The sequence below is a fragment of the Hemiscyllium ocellatum genome, chromosome 2 (genome assembly GCF_020745735.1).
Source record: "Hemiscyllium ocellatum isolate sHemOce1 chromosome 2, sHemOce1.pat.X.cur, whole genome shotgun sequence".
Taxonomy (NCBI): domain Eukaryota; kingdom Metazoa; phylum Chordata; class Chondrichthyes; order Orectolobiformes; family Hemiscylliidae; genus Hemiscyllium; species Hemiscyllium ocellatum.
In genome coordinates, this window is record NC_083402.1 from 35,270,394 (window position 1) to 35,289,549 (window position 19,156).

Genomic DNA, 19,156 nt, shown 5'->3' on the forward strand with positions numbered 1-19,156 from the left:
AGCACATTATCCATTTGCAGTCCTGGAAGTCATTAGCCAACTGTCATTAGACAGAAGTGAATTTCATTGGTCATTGTGAATTTATTGGGTGGTATTTCATGGTGGATGGAGGATGACTAAATTATTAATGTTCCTGGAATTTGGGGCAAAAATTCAATTTTTCAGATTGTTGAGTCCTTAAGTCAGAAATAATGCTGTAACCTATTGACTGACTTCCCTTGTAAATGAGTCCTAATGATGCTTACTTTGTAATCTGTAGCCAACAGGGAGATGTGAAGGCCCATACATTTTTAAATAGGGCCATTAGTGATTAATGTACTTCTGTTGACATAGTGACAGCTACAGTTAAAAGTGAGGCTTGTTCTAATCCAAGGGTGAATTGTGCTAATTATACCCTTTGGGAAAAAAGATGTGAAAATTTTTAACAAAATGGCATTTGTTATAGTTTAGCCCACTTGGTCTTGAATGCATGACCAGACAACAGTTTTCATAACTAAAACCCATGCCTTTACTCACTGCGTGTATAGGTTAATGTAGCCAGATTTAATAGTTGATCTCTAAACTTGGTAAAAGGCTTACTGGAAAATGTATAGGATGTTAACATGCTCTTCCATCATCGTCCAAAGGAAAACTAATGACTCTATGCAATCTAAAACTATCTAACATGTCTGCAGGTGAAATGAGATATAGAACCTGAAGACTGAAATAGATAGTAAAACAGTAGCCTCCTTTAAGTGGGAATTGGATTAGTCCCAAACATGTAAATATCCCTTTTTTTTGGTAATTTATCTTTAGAAATGTTTTGAAAAATATCCCGCCTTTGATAATAAATATGTGAGACTGTTTCTCATACAGACCCTCTGGCCCTTCTTTCCCCAGATATTATATGCTTGAGGAAATACAATAGTGGGATCCATGAGATGGTCAATGGATTATATTTGACTTATTTGAAAATAGACCTGTTGGACCTCAGGGTGCACAAATCACAATGAGCCAAATATAAATTACCTGTGTCATCCCGATAATCTTTTTGGTTATAATTGTTGTCGACTTCTGTCCATATTTTGGAAACAGAGCCCCGTTTGTTAAGTAATCCGTATTAACATTTTAAATTACACATTGCTGCAATCAAAGTAAATCATCGAATGGAATCATAGAATTCTTACTGACCAGAAGGAAGTCATTCACCTCACAGCGTCCATGGCATCTCTTGAAAAGAGCAAACCATCGGGTCCTACTTTCCTGTCTTTTCCTGCTAGCCCGTAAATTCTTTCAGATAATCATCTAATGTTTTTCTGCAGATCTCAGTTGGGGCAGTGTCACTCTTACCTTGGCATTATTACAGCTTATGTTCAAACATGGACAGAACAGATTATTTCCAAAGGTGGAGTATGACTGCCCTTATCATCAAGGCCACATTTGACCAAGTGTGGCATCAAGGAGCAAAACCAGGGTGAATGGGAATCAGTGGAAAACTCTCCGCTGTAGTCATATATAGCACAAAGGAAGATGATTGCAGTTGGAGGTCAGTCATTTCAGCTCCAGGACATCTCTGCAGAAGTTCCTCAGGGGAGGTCCTAGGCACAACTATTTTTAGCTGTTGCACCAATGACTTTCCCTTCACCATAAGATCAGAGTTAAGGATGTTATCAAAATATGTACACAATATTTGGCACTCTTTGTGACTCCTCAGATATTGAAACAGTTAACATTTAAATGTAGCAAGACCTGGATGATATCAGATTTAGGCTGACAAGCGGTCAGTGAAATGAGTCCCACACAGTGCCAGACAATAATCATTTCCAAGTAAAGAGGATGTAACCATCAACTCTCCATATTCAATGGCATTGCCATCACTACACACCATCACGATCCTGTTGTTTACCATTGAACAGAAATTGAACTGGACTAGCCATGTAAATACAATGGCTTCAAGAGCATGTTGTGACTAGGAATACTGCAGTGAATAAATCCCCTACTACCCAATGCCCATCCACCATCTAAAAGTCACAGATTCCGAATATGACAGAAAACACCCACTTTCTGAGATGACTGTTTCTCATTGCAAGCATTCACTCCCTCCACCACCAATACTCAGTAGCAGCAGTGTGGAGTATCCACAAGATGCACTGCAGAAATACCATCTTGGAGTTGGAGTTGCACTCATTCAGGCAAGTAGAAAACATTTCATCACACTCCTGGCTTGTGCCGTTTAGTTGGCAGAGAGGCCTTGGGGAGTTGGAATCCACGATCCCTAGCCTCTGACCTGATCCAGTTCAGTTTCTGGTCACTGGTAACCTCCTAGGATGTTGATACTAGGGGATTAAGAGATGGTAATGCCATTTGAATATCAAAGGGAAATCGTTAGATTTTCTTTCATTGGAGATGGTAATTGACTGTCAGTTTTCTGACATAAATGTCACTTCTCAATCCAAACCTGGATTTTGTCCAGGCATTGCTGCTTTTGGACATGGACTGCTTCGGTATCTGAGGATTCACAAATGGTGCTCAACATCGTGCAGTAAACATCTTTACTTGTAACTAAATAGTGCAGAAATGGCCATTGACCTAGTAGCTGAAGATAACCAGGCCTAGGACTTTATCCTAACAAACTTCTGTAATGTCCTTGGACGGAGGTAATTGATCTCCACCAACCAGAGCAATCCTTATTTATGCTAAATATGACACCAACCAGCCCTAGCTTCCCTGATTCTCATTGACTCCATTTTGCTCAGGTTCCTTATGTCAAGGACAGTCACTGTCATCTCATTTCTGGAGTTCAGCTGTTTGGTCCATGTTTGGAACAAAGTTGTAATGAGGTGAGAAGCTGATTGGCCCTGGCATAGCCTAAACTGATTGTCAGTGAGGGGTAAAGCAAGATATTCCCTTACAAGTATGCTTCATAGGAGAAAGTGAGGACTGCAGATCAGAGCTGAAAATGTGTTGCTGGAAAAGGATTCCTGAAGAAGGGCTCATGCCCGAAACGTCAATTCTCCTGCTCCTTGGATGTTGCCTGACCTGCTGCGCTTTTCTAGCAACACATTTTCAAGTATGCTTCATAGCATTGTTGGCCACATCTTCCATCACTTTACTGATGATCAAGAGTAGACTGATAGTGCAGGAATTTACTGGGTTGGATTTGTCCTGCTTTATATAGATGTGACAATATCTGAACAATATCCTATATAATCAGGTGGGTGCCAATGTTGTAGATATAGGAACAGCTTGGTTAGGAGCATGACAAGCCTCCAATACTATTGTCAGAGGGATGTCAGGGCCAATAGTTTTTTTTATGTTCAGTACCAGCAGCCATTTCTTAGTATTACGTGGTGTGAATTGAATTGGCTGAAGACTAGTATCTGTATCGGCCACTGGAGGAGGCCAAGATGGATCATCCACGCAACACTTCTGCCTGAATATTGCTGCAAATGCTTCAGCCTTATCTTTTGCCTTGATGTGCTGGGCTCTTCTATAATTGAGAATGGAAATATCTGTGGAGCTGCATTCTGCTGCTTGTCATTTAGTTGTTCACCACCATTCATGATTGATGTGACAGAACTGCAGAGCTTAGATCTGATCCATTAGTTTATGGACCACAGAGTCCTGTCAGTTGCATCCTGTTTCTGGTGTTAGGCACTCCCACATTGTAGCTTCAACAGGTTGGCATTTCATTTTTAGTTATTGCTGTTGGCATATCCTACTGCACTCGTCACTGAACCAGGATTCACCACCTAGCTTGCTGGGAGTGGCAGAGTGGAGGATATACTGGTTTATGGCTGTTATAAATTATGGCAGATGGTACTCAAGAGGAAACCTTGGTTTGCCGGAATCAGTGTTGAGGATTACCTGATAAAGTCCCTCCCAACTCTACAAGGTCTGTCCTTTCTGGTGGGACAGGACACAAGCAGGGCTGGTGATGGTGGTGTCTGTTATGTACGATTTGGTATTTATGACTATCTCAATTTTGTCAGAAGTCCTGAGATGTCAGTAAGGAGGATTTTGCATGGTCAGTAGGGGTAGGGTTGGGGGATCTGTCTGGTTTCTTTTGTTTTGTTAGTCTTTGTAGTGGTTTTGGTACAATTGAGTGACTTGCTGGCCATTTCAGAGGCCAGTGAAATGTACACCACATTCCTATGAGTCTGGAATCAAATGTAGGCCTTACCAGGTAAGGATGGCAGATTTCCTTCCCTAAAGGACATCAGTGAACGAGATGAATTTTAATAAAATCTGTTACATCGTAACCATTAGACTAACTTTTAATTGAAATGTAGTCACTTGCCAATATGGATTTCATAAAAATGTAGAAAATAGGCCAATCAGCTCATTGAGCCTGATCTGCATGATCCTGGCTGACGCTTTATCTTGATTCCATACTCCCCACACTCCTGGACACTTTTAGAAATCTATTTATTTCTTAAATAGATTCACCTCTAGCAACTAATGTGGTCAAGATTTCACAGGGTCATCACTCTCTAAGTGAAGAAACTTCTCTTCATCTCAGTCCGAGAAGTTCTACCCTGGAAACTAAGACTGTGACACCCTCTAGCCTGGGGAAACATCATCCCTACATCCAGTTTGTCCAACCTTAGCAGAATGTTATAGTCAATGAGATCCCCTCTCATTATTCCAGTCTCCTGTGAATAGAGATTTAGTCAACCCAATCATTCCTCATATGGCAAACCTGCCATCCCAGGAATCAGTCTGGCACACCTTTGCTGAGCTCCCTGTATGGGAAATGTATCTTTTCCTGGATAAGGATATCAAAAGTGCACACAATATTCCAGATATAGGGTCACCAAGGCCCTGTATGGCTGGAGTAAGAATTCCTTGCTCCAGAGACTTCCTTGGCCTGGACAGAATGGATGTTGGAAAATGACTCTATTTCCATTAGCAGGAGAGACTAAGACCTGAAGGCATAGCCTTAGAGTAAAGGGAAGACCCTTCAGAACAAAGATCAAGATGAATCTATGGAATTAATTGCCACAGAAGGCTGTGGAGCCAAGTCATTGCATATATTTAAGATAGATATAGGCTCTTGATTGTCAAGGGGATCAAGGCTTACGGGGAGAAAGTGGGAGAATGGGAATGAGAAACTTATCAGCCACAACTGAATGGCAGAGCAGACTCGATGGGCCAAATGGCCTAATTTCTGCTCCGATGTCTTATGGTCTTCAGCAGCTAAATGTTTTATGTCAAGAAAATGTTTATATTCAATTATAAAATCCAAAATCAGCATATCCAGCTAAACTAGCTTTAATAAGTTTCTCCTGATCTTGACTACAGTCAAAACTGCCTTGAATAGTAATTGCTATATTCTGAAGAAGTATCACTGAACCCGAAACGTTAACTCTGCTTTGTCACTCCACCGATGCTGCCAGACCTGCTGAGTTTTTCCAGCAATTTCTGTTTTTGTTTCTGATTTCCAACATCCAAAAGTCTTTTGGATTTTTTTTTTGTTTTGCCCTGCCTGGTTAACTAATTTTCACAACTAGATTTGACTGGAACAGAATTAAAAATCAAAAACGGTCAGGGGTTTCAGCAATAAAATAAGCTTAGCATGTCCAGCACAAACTGACCAACAGCCTCTTCTAACTCCCTAATTGAAATATTTTGTGGTTTTCAGAAACCCAGAGCATTCCACTTGATGTCTTGGCAAGACATCGCGTTTGTGTCACTTTTGACGGACATGTTTGGAACATATTCCATTACATGGCTAAATATTATCATTTGAAGAATTACCAATGCAATCAAAAATTAATGCAGTGTTTACAGGACTTGTCAGCAATGGCCTTAGCTGTTGGCCCTTTGCTACCCTTTGACACAACATGATTTGGTTTCTGATTGGCTGCATGCTGGCTTGCCTGTAAACTGCTTGCTGATGCAGACTGATTTTGAGGCTTAGAGTCATAGAGATGTCCAGCATGGAAATAGACCATTCGGTCTACCTTGTCCATGTTGACAGATAACCTAATCTAGTCCCATATCTCCCTAAACCTTGCCTACTCCTATATCCATCCAGATGCCTTTTAAATGCTGTAATTGTATCAGCCTCCACCACTTCCTCTGGCAGCTCATTCCATTATTGCACCATCCTTTGTTGAAAATGTTGCACCTTAGGTCTCTTTTATATCTTTCCCCTCTCACCCTAAACCTATGGCCTCTAGTTCCGGACTCCCAACCATTCCACACCGACCCTCTGAAGAGTAACCCACCCAGACCCATTTCCAGGAAAAAGACCATGTCTATTTATCCTATTCATGCCCCTCATGATTTTATAAACCTCTATAAGGTCACCCCTCAACCTCTGATGCTCCAGGGAAAACAGCCCCAGCCTGTTCAACCTCTCCTTATAACTCAAATCCTCCAACTCTCGCAACATCCTTGGAAATCTTCTCTGAACCCTTTCAAGTTTCACAACATCCTTCTTAAAGGAAGGAGACCAGAATTACACACACTATTCCAAAAAGGTCCAACCAATGTCCTGTACAGCTGCAACATGACCTCCCAACTCCTGTACTCAGTGCTCTGACTAGTAAAGAAAAGCATACCAACCGCCGCCTTCACTATCCTATCTACCTGCGACTCTGCTTTCAAGGAGATATGAACCTGCACTCCAAGGTCTCTTTGTTCAGCAACACTCCCTAGGACCTTATACACTTAATGATAAGTCCTGCTAAGATTTGCTTAAAATGCAGCACCTTGCATTTACCTAAATTAAACTCCATCTGCCACTCCTCAGCCCATTGGCCCATCTGATCAAGATCTCGTAATCTGAGATAACCACCTTCGCTGTCCACTACACCTCCAATTTTTATGTCATTTACAAACTTACTAACTATACCTCTTATGTTCACATCCAATTGGAGAGATAGCAGGCCGTACCTACTGCTGTTGCTGGGGTCAGTGTGTAGCAGCACAGCGAAACACCCGAGAGTGCTAGCTGAGAGACGCTCTGTATTGCTGCTTGATGTATTTACATCAGATCGTCTTCCTTTCTGAAAGGTTGGACTTGCTGCTTTTGGCACACGGTTGCCTGGTTAAAGGGAAATTTGTGACTGGAAGCTGAGGCTGCAGATTCTCAAAGAAAAACTCAGGTCAAATCTAGAACTAGAGGTCATCGTTTAAAAATAAAGGATTGCCAGTGGCTCAGTGGTTAGCACTGCTGCCTCATAGCACCAGGGTCCCAGGTTTGATTCTGGCCTCAGGCAACTGTCTGTGTGGAGTTTGCACATTCTCCCCGTGTCTGCGTGGGTTTCCTCCGGGTGCTGCAGTTTCCTCCCACAGTCCAAAGATGTGCAGGTCAGGTGGATTGGCCATGTTAGATTGCCCATAGTGTTAGGCGCTTTAGTCAGAAGGCAATGGGTCTGGGCGGGTTCTTCTTTGGAGGGTCGGTGTGGAATGGTTGGGCTGAAGGGCCTGTTTCCACGCTGTAGGGAATCTAATCTAATGTAATCTCAAATAAGTTCATTCATTTTGACCTGTCCACAGCAACGTGATCACGAGAGCATGTCTCATCAAGTGGCAATTGCATACCTGGGACAGGGCACTTTTTCTCCTCAGTTTGTATTGTTTTGGTAATTATTTCCCATAGCTGCTTGGATTCATGTGTTGATACCTGACCATTAAACCCTGGTTTCCACCATTTGAAGCAAAGCTATGGTTTGTCATAATTAAATACACGATGGCTTAAGAATAGTTTCTTTCAAACAAAGAGGTGAATTTGGTTCTGATTGACCAGTGTGTAGGCAGTCAAAATCATTCCAGTTTCTTCCCATTGCCTTCAGGAACTGGTCAGACATCATTTTTATTTGCTCCACCAAGTCAGCTGCATGGGTGCTATCCCACAGCAGCACGGTCAGGCTTCTGTTTATTTTGGTCAGCAAATTAGGTCCTAGTGATGACAGGAAAGAAACAGCAGTCACTTCCCCATAAGACCAACACAACGAAGCTTTGGAAGTCAGATATTTTTATTTTTAACTTTTCTGCTGGGCTCTGCAGCAATATCATCTGGCTTTTAGCTCAAGGCAAATGCACTGATGGCATTCATTTCGAGAAGGCTAGAATACAAGAGCAAAGACGTACTGCTGAGGCTATATAAGGCTCTGGTCAGACCACATTTGGAACATTGTGAGCAGTTTTCGGCCCCTTATCTAATGAAGGATGTGCTAACATTGGAGGGAGTCCAGAAGAGGTTAACAAGAATGATGCTGGGGATAAAGGGAGAGTCCTGTGAGGAGCGTTTGAGGACTCTGGGTGTATACTTGATAGAATTTAGAAGGATGGTGGGGGGGGGAATGTGTTTGAAACCATACAGAATACTGAGAGGCCTCCATAGAATGGACACGGAGACGATGTTTCCTCGAGGAGAATCTAGGACCTAAGGGCATAGCCTTAGAGTGAAGGGATGACCCTTTTTAACTGAGATGAGGAGGAATTTTTTCAGCCAGAGCATGGGTAATCTGTGGAACACATTGCCACAGAAGGCTGAGGAGGCTGTAGTGATTGTAACGAGACATTGGCTGACACATAAAAAGGGTGAGTGTCAGAGATAATGAAATAAAGTACTAAAGTCAAGGACTGTTCATGTGTTAATAAAGGGTGACTTGGCAGCAGAATACTGGCTTCTGTGGAATAATTTCAGAGGCCAAGTTATTGAGTGTATTTAAGACAAAGATAGGTGGGTTCTTGACTAGTAACAGGATCAGGGTTAAAAGGAGAAGGCAGGAGAATGGTGTTGAGAAACATATCAGCCAGGTAGACTCGATGGGCTGAATGGTCTCATATCACTCCTGTATCCCATGGTCCTTACATGAACTGCCTTCCCCTCTCCCTCAGCAGCTTCTCCCATTGTGTGATCCCACAGGATGGCCACTTGCCTTCTGTTGGTGGGCAGTCTCTAGACAACATGATTTCCTGTTGTTTTCCAACTACATTTGTACAGGGAAGAGGTGGAATGTCAGCCAATGTTAAAATTGCGTCTTCCTGCAATGATGAGATGAGAAGGTAGTACTGGAAATTCCCTGAAATTGAAATCCAGGTCCACATTATTATCCTCTTGCCTTTGTCCCTGTTCCCCTTTACGATTCTGCAGTGTAATCTCCAAAAGGATGCATTCCAGTTAACTCTGTGCACCCGTTCTATAATTATTCCTGTTTTCTCATTAAGGTTTCTTGTTTTGTGTGAAAGGCAGTAAATCAGCTCAGTGCCTCTCTCGCTTACCAATGAGTCGAGGCTGTCTTAAGCTTGGCCTTTTGCTCTCACTCCCACTCTGACTCTCACCATCTGCTCCAGTGATTGCACTGTCAGCACAGTCGCACACTTGCTCAGCACTCATTGGCATAAAAACGACGACGAGTTATCAGCAAGCACTTGTTCACACAGCCAGCAATCTCCATTCAGTGGGTCAGTGGAGAAAACCAACACATGCATGGTTTCTTTAAGCAAAGCTGACCATCGGTAGGTAAGTGGATGTTGCTTTAAGTGTTTGCGCCATGCCTAAGCAGGTTTGATCGTTACAGAGGGGGGTTTAGAAACAATTTGATTAGCAGATGTCCAGAGGCAACTTGCGGTTGACTGGGTTGGTGTGGAAAGGTAACCCGAGAGGTCGAAGGCTTTGCTGAAAGCTGATTGATGGGCCGGGGATAACGGTCTGTGGCAGCTGGTAATCCCATTGGCAGCAATGATAGTCAGACGTTTACACACACCATCTGGAGAGTGCTGTGGAAACACCACTGCTAATACTCAGCAACCAACAGATTGCACATAACTACTTTGTAGAAGCCCTACAGAATTTGGTTAAAACAAAACCGACCAGCTGGGCTCGTTGCAAGCTTGTGAAATGTCAGTGAGTGCTCGCTACAGCAAACTCTGCAAATAAGATGTTTCTGCTTTCCCTCTGTGCAGCGGAGAAAGGCTTCATTGCCTCCAGGATTGTGAGCCTGCTCTGATAAATGAGATGTCCTGCGTTGTCGACTCTTGCTGTGTTTTGTCCATCAGAGAAAGCAGTGTTTAGTTCTTTGCAGCTTGCATTCACTGGGGTGGATTTGTAGGTTATTTTTGAAAGCATGGTGAGTGCTCTCTGTACATTCGACCTTATGTTACTAGACTTCAATGTAGTACTCTTCAGGGTTAAAATCAGATGCTAGAACTCTGAAACAGGCAAACACTGAGAATGCTGGAAAAACTCAGCTGTTCCAGCAGCATTTGTGAAGAGAATTGACATTTAGAGTTCAGTTTGACTCTAGGATTTCTCGGGGTGTATCCAGAGTTTCTGTAGTTGCAGCAGGGGAATGTCGGTGGGGAAGCAATTGCCTCAAAGTAGGACTAACAATTTCTGTGGCACAGATTTCCCTTTTCCTAGAATTCCTTTGATGTGGGTGACCAAAACAGCTGCTCTGTGTCCAGTGAAAAGGAGAGTAGCTAGTCACATGCATCCAGAGACAGGATGTAAAATTGTCTACTTGATGGAGAAATAAATTGTTGAGATCTGTATTTGTAATTCTGGTAGAAGCTGAAATATCATTCGCTGGAAAAGAAAATTTATTTAAAAGTGTGTGATTTTATTATCATAATAGAGAAATTGACATTGCACAAAAGGAGTGACCTTATAGAGGTTTATAAAACCATGAGGGACATGGATAGGATAAATAGACAAGGTTTTTTTCCCCTGGGGTGGGAGAGTCCAAAACTAGAGGGCACAGGTTTAGGGTGAGTGGGGAACAATTTAAAAGGGACCTAAGGGGAAACCTTTTCATGCAGAGGGTGGTACGTGTTTGGAATGAGCTGCCAGAGGAAGTGGTGGAGGCTGGCACAATTACAACATTTAAAAGGCATCTGGATGGATGTATGAATAGGAAGGGTTTAGAGGGATATGGGCCAAGTGCTGGGAAATGGAACTGATTAGGTTAGGATATCTGGTCAGCATGGACAAGCTGGACTGAAGGGTCTGTTTCCGTGCTGTATATCTCTGAGTCTAAAATATTTTCTGTCAAAAATATGGTTTACAGCACTAGTTATAAATTCAGCAAGTTGTTTAAAAACCCTGTTACACCTCATTCAATAAGCTGTTGCTGTTTCAAGGATTTTGACAGATGGATGAAAAGCATAAAAAACCCAATTTCTTGTCAATTCAGTAAGTTCTAATTAATTGCAACCTAGGAGACAGCAACAGCACACTCTATGGGTAAGCAGAGAAACACTGACAGCAACTTCTGTATTTCCACATTTAACTATGATTGTGCAGACTTTAGAGGTTGCTGTCAGTTTGAATGACATAATGATGCTAACACTTTTAATCATTACTACTGCAAAATCCAGGTTACATACTTTTGCCAGTATGTAAAAGAAATCTTGAATGATTACCAAGTATTTTAAGAAGAACAGATTATATGTGTTTCAGGACAACTGACGGAACATACCAATTATGGGCTTCACAACTAAAGCATTTCTGAAAAATATTGAAGGTTTTGTGAACGTAAATCGGTTGCTTGGTTTTTGATACTGCAAAAGTGGTACGCAGAGAGTGGTAAGGGCATGGAATGCCCTGCCTGCTAATGTAGTCAACTCAGCCACATTAGGGAGATTTAAACAAACCTTAGATAAGCACATGGATGATTTTGGGATAGTGTAGGGGGACAAGCTGAGAAAAGTTCACAGGTCGGTACAACATCAAGGGCTGAAGGGCCTGTTCTGCGCTGTATTGTTAAACAAAATAAACAAACAGGAAAGTGACTAGATTTCAAAAAAGCACTTAATTGACCATGAAATGATTTGGTATGTCCTGAGATCATGGAAAGCATTATATAAATGCAAGTTGTTTTTAACAATGTTAACAATGCAGTATTCTATTTGCCATTCTAATCCTTTGATTTGTACAGTGACCTTTCTCCACCCAGTAAATGACAGCAATGTTATATCTTATAGAGTGCCTGAGCACAAGGGAACTTGTAAACCACTGAAAGTTAGAAGGTACAACAAACTTTCATATATTGCTTTATGAGGAACGATGGTATTAAAATACAAACTAGAGTTAAAAAGTGCAATTCTCATTCTTCAGCTGCACTGTAGTCATGGGAAAAGGGTCATTCTCAACGTAGGTTACAAAGAAAACACTTAGCTACATCTGGAACATAAGGAAAACATTAATGGGCTCATACATGCATTTTCCAAACAAAACTAATTTCTATCTAACAGTTGGTTTGATATTAACATTTCCTGTCCTCAGCTCCCAACTCCCTCATTGGTCTCAAGATCAAGCATTCTATAAATGTTCCAGTTACTCATCTGTCAAGTGAGTGTTAGGTACACCATCAGAGATAGAAAGACATTCAAATCTCCTGGTATAAACAGACCACCGTCCACTGGTCTATGGTGGTCCTTTTGTTACATCTGGGGAAGCTTAACATAAAGCAGGTTTTCGATGCGATATTGCTGCTAACTGGATGGTGATCTCTGAGAATTAAAAATCTATGGATAGTTCAGAGTCAAACAACTCAACTCAGTTTGCAGAATGGTTATGTATTTCCATGAGTAAGTAATGTAGCAGTAGGTGCATGGTAAATATTATACATCACTGTCCTTTGTAAGGACCCTATACTCATATTTTCCATTTGCAATAGAATAACATGCTTGTTCTAGTCTGGGGTTTATGTGCCTGTTTCTTTGAATGAATGAACTTTACTAGCCATATTCCCATGGTGTTGCAACATGGGCAGTGAAAAGAAAGTGTAGTCCTCAAGCAATAAAGGTTAGAAGGCAACAGATAATAAGCCCCAAGGAACACAGACGTAATTCAGTTCTCGTTCTTAAGTCCTACATTTTGCCCATATTTTGTAGAGTATTAGGTTAAAAATTATAATTGTTTGTGAAGCAGAGAAATTTGGTATGATATGGTTTCATTACAATACAGACAGGGGATCTGACAGATACATAACTGGGGTGTTACAGTGCTATCACTGGTGGGAGGGTGGATGTAATTACAGCACAGGGAATCTTATAGGAGTCTGAGTGATGTGAGCAGAATTGGACAAGAGGTTCTGTGAGACCTGTCCTGTTGGGAGCATCTTGCTCCATCTTTTATACTTTTCATGAGTCATGAGGTGAGTGTCTCAATAGGAGTGGCTGGTTAATGGGGATTATTACTTGTTAAACACTTTATTAATTGTACAAATTGCTTGATTAATATTCAGGCTCCTGTCTTACCAAACATGCCGAACAAAGATGTGGAGAATTCTCGACATGGACGTCAGAGGCGGAGCAATCCTGGTGAATTTACCTCCCTACTGGCACCATGTTGCTCAGTACTAAACAGTATCTCAGGGCACAATGCAGAGGCAGCAGCTGCACCTAGCTCTCACCCATGGGTATTGCATCCAACATTTGTCAACCCTTGTTACAACCATCATGGCATCTCTCTGATCCACTGGCAGCCCTCTTAGGAGGCACTGACCTGCATTGCAAGGGCAACTAGAGTGAGAAACCTGGCTGACAGCTTGAATCAGGCTGCATCTCAGGCTCACTTGCTCGCTTGTTGCCTGTTCACTGAGCACCTACCTGCATGCTGACAGAATCCATGCCTTGCCCTCCCATGCTTATCTGTGCAGTCACACAACTAGGCACACTAGCTTGTGAGCATCCCTCAGCCTTGGGGTAAATGACAATGTATTACAGCAATCTCACACCTGCACCGTGTGCCAGCAGTTTGTGTGGCAAACACACTGCATGTGCAGTTGAGCTGGCAGCCATGTCTCTCAGTCTGAGGGGAGTGGTCCACACGAACGTTCATGGAGGTGTCCATCATTCAGGAGGTCCTCACACTGTCTGGGAAGGACCAACCTCTGATACCAGTCCACGGGATAGGCTATGGTTAGGTCTCCAGTGATTATGTTTCCCTGCTCTATAGTCCAGGGAGTAGGTGACAACCAATCCTGTGAGATGACAGCATTGACACTTGGGGTTCTGGCTACTGTGGCCAGGGAAATACATACAGTCATCAGTTAGGGGTCAGGGCATTTCCCATCTGGGACTGTCTGGTTCAGTCACTCAAGGAGGTGGACCATGGTCAGTCAATTAGGTCTGCCCATGGAAACATGGAGAGGGAGGTGGAACTGTGGAAATGGGAGGAAGAGCCAGCAACACATTCATCGTGGTCATCAAATAGCAGAGCACAGAAGAGACTATTAGACTATGTAGCTGCATCAACCTCTTTCAACTGATCAATCTAGTTAGATCCACTCCTCCGCTCTACCTCCAAATCCCTAGAATTTTCCTCTCCTTCAACCATTTGTTGAAAGCTACAGTTGGAACTACAAAGTGCATCTGCTATCATTTCCTAACTTCCTTTACTGTGACCAGACAAAAAGCAGGACTTTGATCTACTCTTCAAGTTTATCTTAGTTATAATTTCAATCATGAATACCTTATGTTTTCTCAATGTCTTGAACTGAATTGAATTGAGTTTGTCACGTGTACCGAGGCACAGTGAGAAGCTTTGCCTTGCGAGCAGTACATGAGATCACAGAGTTAAGTAGCATAGATGAGTATATAATAGGTAAACAGCGGCAAAAACCAAAACACAGGTATAGGCGAACGCTAAGAGTTTGTGAGTCCATTTAGTATCCTAACAACAGGAGGGTAGAAACTGTTTCGAAACAGGCTCGTGCATGCCTTCAAGCTTCTGTACCTTCTCCCCAATGGTAGAAGTTGTAGAAAAGCATTGCCAGAGTGGGAGGGATCTTTGAGAATGCTGGCGGCCTTTCCTTGACAGCGGGCCTGGTCAATGGATTCTATAGATGTGAGGTTGTCTTGTCCTTCAGGTTAATCTCCTGGCTAAATACTGAGGCAAAAATGTTATTTTCTTATTTCTGCAATCATTCTAAGTGAGCTTATTATGTGTGTCCTTAGTGGCCCTATTTCTATCCTGCGTTTTGTTCCTTGTGTCTAAAGTACATTAAGGCCTCTTCTTACATTCTATTATAATTTAATTCTGCAGTTTTTCTTGGCTTTCTGGATTGTTTGGTTGCCGTCTTCCTTAACTTTTTGTATTCTCTTTTGTTATTCTCTCCTTGTCTCTACTTAGTGTGTGCCTTTTTTGAGCTTCGACTTTGTTCTTATTTCTTTCATCGTTTGTTGAGCAAAAGTTTCTTTTCATTACTGAAATTCATTAATAAACATTGTGCTCCATCATTGTTCTGTTTTTCTTTATTAACCTAAGGATGTTATATATTCTGTAAAAATCTTAAATTTTTTTTCCGTGATTAGCTAACAAGTGAAAAGAATTATCAGATTGGTTTTGATGCCTTTCCACAGAGGTTCGTGAAAACATGGGCTAGGTAGTGTGTGGGGTGGATAGCATCAGTGCATTCGAGTTCAATAGCTTTACAGTAAAATAAAGTTTAGGCCTTTAAGAGCTGAAAGTATGATCTCTGTTGAACTGCCAGATGCAGAAAAACCTTAATTCTTATGTTCAGAAAATTAATCAAATGTACCATAGCACATTAAATATAATTATAATAATTGATTCATTTTCCCTGCTAGTTTAATGAAGAATGCCCTTTATGTTTCATTAATGTAGAGCATTTTTACGAAGTTCAAAACATTGGTAGCTTTTTGAGAAGGTTTATTCTGTAATGTCACTATTTTGCGACCTTTAGTAGGCAACACATTGCCCTTTACTTCAAATTAAAATTGACTGCAGCACCAAGCTTTGTCATGTAACAACTCCCATTTCATGTGTATGCTTTTCTGAACTCATGCTCTTTACCGTGGTCAAAATCGATTAATCTTGACCTCACTACCTGACCTGTGTCATGCAGTATAAGGCACACCAACTGATATACAAATGGATAGTGTTATGATCCCAGCCAAAGTTCCTACTGGGGGAGTCAGACCCCAGATTGAAATCTGGCTTGAAAGATCTTTGTTTTTAAACCTGGTAGTCTTTTGCTTTAAGCATAGTATGCAATACTGCAGATTTGATTTTAACATGAAGATAAAATAGAAGAAACCAAACTGTTTACATGAAGCTCAGTTGGCAGGAGTTTGAAACACACAATCAAACAAACTCCAATCTATCCCAATACAATCTCTTTCGAGTACTCAAATACCAGAGACTTCCCTCTCTATCACACCTCTAGCTTTGATTTGTCTGTTTCTTTAATTTGCATGTCTTGACTGTTTGATAGCCTTTTCCTTGATTATTCATGTAACTGAGCTTAGATTTTCTTAGCTTCAAATAATCCATCTAACGTTCTAACCAAATACTTCTGGTCTGGAATTTTCAAACTAAACCTTTACCTTGAGGTAACTTATTTTCTAACAGCTCTGAATCAACTCCTTTCTCCAGGAAACTGTGCTTACATCTGACTCCAGATAAATGCTCCCAAAACTGTCCAATCTATGGGTTTTTCCAAAGCAAAAAATCAATTTTTGATTCTTCTAAACCAAAGCAAATTAATGTTTGCTCCCTTGGATCATAAACTCTCTCAGTACAATAAAATTCCATTACCATACTACAACAGCCAGCACTAGCTCTCTGACACCTCTATAAAGACAAAATACAGCTGGAAAATGCTGGAAATCTGAAACAATGCTGGAGAAATGTCAGATGATGAACGCTGGCAATGGATTGTGCCATTGCTTATGTACTGCCCTGGTAAGTGAGTAAAAGATAGTGGGGTAAGGTCAGGTACTCAGGTGGAGAACTTTGTCTGAGTCAATATCATTATGACACTTGACTTGAAACTACTGTCCACAGAATATCTCTATATTGTTTAGTGTTTGCTCTTTGACTCTGAGCTGGATCTATTCAAAGTTCCTGAATGGGTATCACCATTGTAAAACTAACAGCGACTTTCAAGTTTCATTTAATAGTTAGCTCTAGCACCTGTCATCTGCTGCAACCTTTAATATATTTGGATTTATTTCAGCTTACTAACACTGAATACACTTGGGAGGGTACTGGGGCCATTGGTTTGATCCGTGATGCTTAACTCTCCAGCACGGAATCCTTGAATCTTAGGTGAACAGCTTTGTACGTGCTGTAAGCTGTGTAGACTGTAATAACAAAGATCATTTATTTACATTGGCCATCAAAGAATGAAGAGTTTTGAAATTCTATCTCCCAACATGTTAGGTGAAATGTCAGCATTACATACAATAAAGTCAGCAATAGACTTTTGTCAAAAGATAAACTGGCATTTCTCAATGGAAATCATCGACTAGCCACATTTATGGCTACTACTTGCCTAACCAATTGTGACTCATGAACCAGGAGACCCAAGTCCCTCTGTAACTTGGAGATTTGTGATCTCTGTCCATTTAAGTAGTAAATTGCTTTTTGTTCTTGCTGCTAAGATAAGACTGGTTCACTTCTCCCACAATATACTTCATTTTCCACATTTTTGCCCATTCACCTCATTTATCCTTACGTCCTCTTCAGGATTTATTTTTCTATCCAATTTTGTATTGTCAGCAAATTTAGCAATCTATATTCAGTCCCTTTATCCAAGTCATAGATATAAATTGTTGAGGTCCAAACATTTATTTCTATGGCATACCACTTGTCAATGTTGTCAAACCAGCGAAAAAAATCTGTCTCGTGCTGTTTCTATAAGTTTCCTATTCATCAATCCTCCATCCTTGCTAATCCCTCTAAACCATAAACTGCTATTTTGAATAATAATCTTTTCAGATTATTTGTCCCCACCCGGACAGTCTGTGATTGAGGCAACTGGAGTGAATGTAGAAGCAGATGGTAGAGAAGGAAGGCATTGGTGATGTCTATGATTGTGATTCAGTATGGTCTTGTTGGTAATGGGGCAGATAGTTCCAAAGCTACATATTTCTTGCCATCTTATCTATTGGTTAATGAATGAGACATTTGCACAGGCAAGTTTGCAAAGTTGATGACTGGGGCGCAAAGTGAGGATTGCATAAATTTTACATTCTGAGCTCTACCTGTGGTTGTGGTTATCTGAATGTTTCCATTGCTGCTGGGTGAGTTGTGCAGTCAGAGGTACCATCCTCCACATGGTTGCCAAATTGAATTGTCATATTCTCAGACGTAAGCAACGCTGCAAGTCTGCGTTTATTGTTCATATCTAGCAGCCCTGAGAACAAGAATCAACAATAATGAACCATTGTCTAGAGTCAAGTTGTCTACACGAGGTATGAGTGGCAGTCTTTCCTGAAGATTGAAGCTGACTTTGCAAACACCCCAGCCCTACCTTTTCTCGGATCTAGCGTTTCATAGGCCATGCCTGATGGGCGACTTGCCTCCGATTTTTCAGGACTTGGTCCTTTTTGAATGTTTCAAAATCAGGGCTGTAAATCTCTTCAGCACGTAGGGTTCCAGAGGCTAAGGTGCTGTGTCTAGAGCAGACAATATTATTGAATTTTCTTCACTCCTTTCTGAACTGATTCTGACACCTGCACCAAGAAATGAACTTGGACAACTTACTCGTTGTCTTCCACCAGTGTAGTTGTGGCCTCGTTTGGAATTCAATGGTAGTATGTAGAACCATAGAATCCCTACAGTGTGGAAGAAGGCAATTTGGCCCATCAAGTCCACACTGATCCTCCGAAAAGGATGCCATCCACTACCCTATACCTATAACCCTGCTAATACACCTAGCCTACACATCCCTGGAACCCAGACACTATAGTCACTTGGGATTCTTGAGTCGGAGGGTTGTGGATTTATGTCCCACTCCAGAGATTCAAATACATCATGTAGGCCGTAAATTGTTTTAGCGTATTTGAAGTCATATATAGATATTTTATTTCCTTTCTCTTTCTTCCCCTCGCAGACAGGTGTCAACCCTGTACACATTACCATGCTTCGATGTCACATTTTTAACCATAAGCGAACAGCAAGAAATAACAGACATCGTAAATATCTCCAGATAACTGTCAAGATAACACTGACGTAATATTTATGCACAATTGTGCACCAAATCATGACTTCCTGCCGCTATCATTTGCTTCCCCATTTTGTGTGGGATAGAGAACAACAGATGGAGAAACAGAATTTCAAATCCACAGTGATTTTTCACTTGCACTGTTAACTCTCTTTCTTTCGCTCTAGATTCTGTCAGACCTACTGAAATCCTCCAGTACTCTCTGTTTTTATTTCCGATTTCTAGCATCTGCAAAATTT

At 41.4% G+C, this 19,156-nt stretch overlaps 1 protein-coding gene across 4 annotated transcripts in view; it reads left to right on the forward strand.

Annotated features, from left to right (window-relative positions):
• Positions 1 to 19,156, forward strand: part of lhfpl2b (LHFPL tetraspan subfamily member 2b) — a 169,130-nt gene that overhangs the window by 82,858 nt on the left and 67,116 nt on the right. Inside the window, exon 1 of one of the 4 annotated variants that reach the window (XM_060835780.1) lies at positions 9,371 to 9,460. The exons of the other annotated variants lie outside the window; for them this stretch is intronic. The gene's annotated coding sequence lies outside the window, so the exon portion shown is untranslated. Of the gene's footprint in view, positions 1 to 9,370; positions 9,461 to 19,156 lie in introns of those variants that run through there. 4 annotated transcript variants of the gene reach the window in all.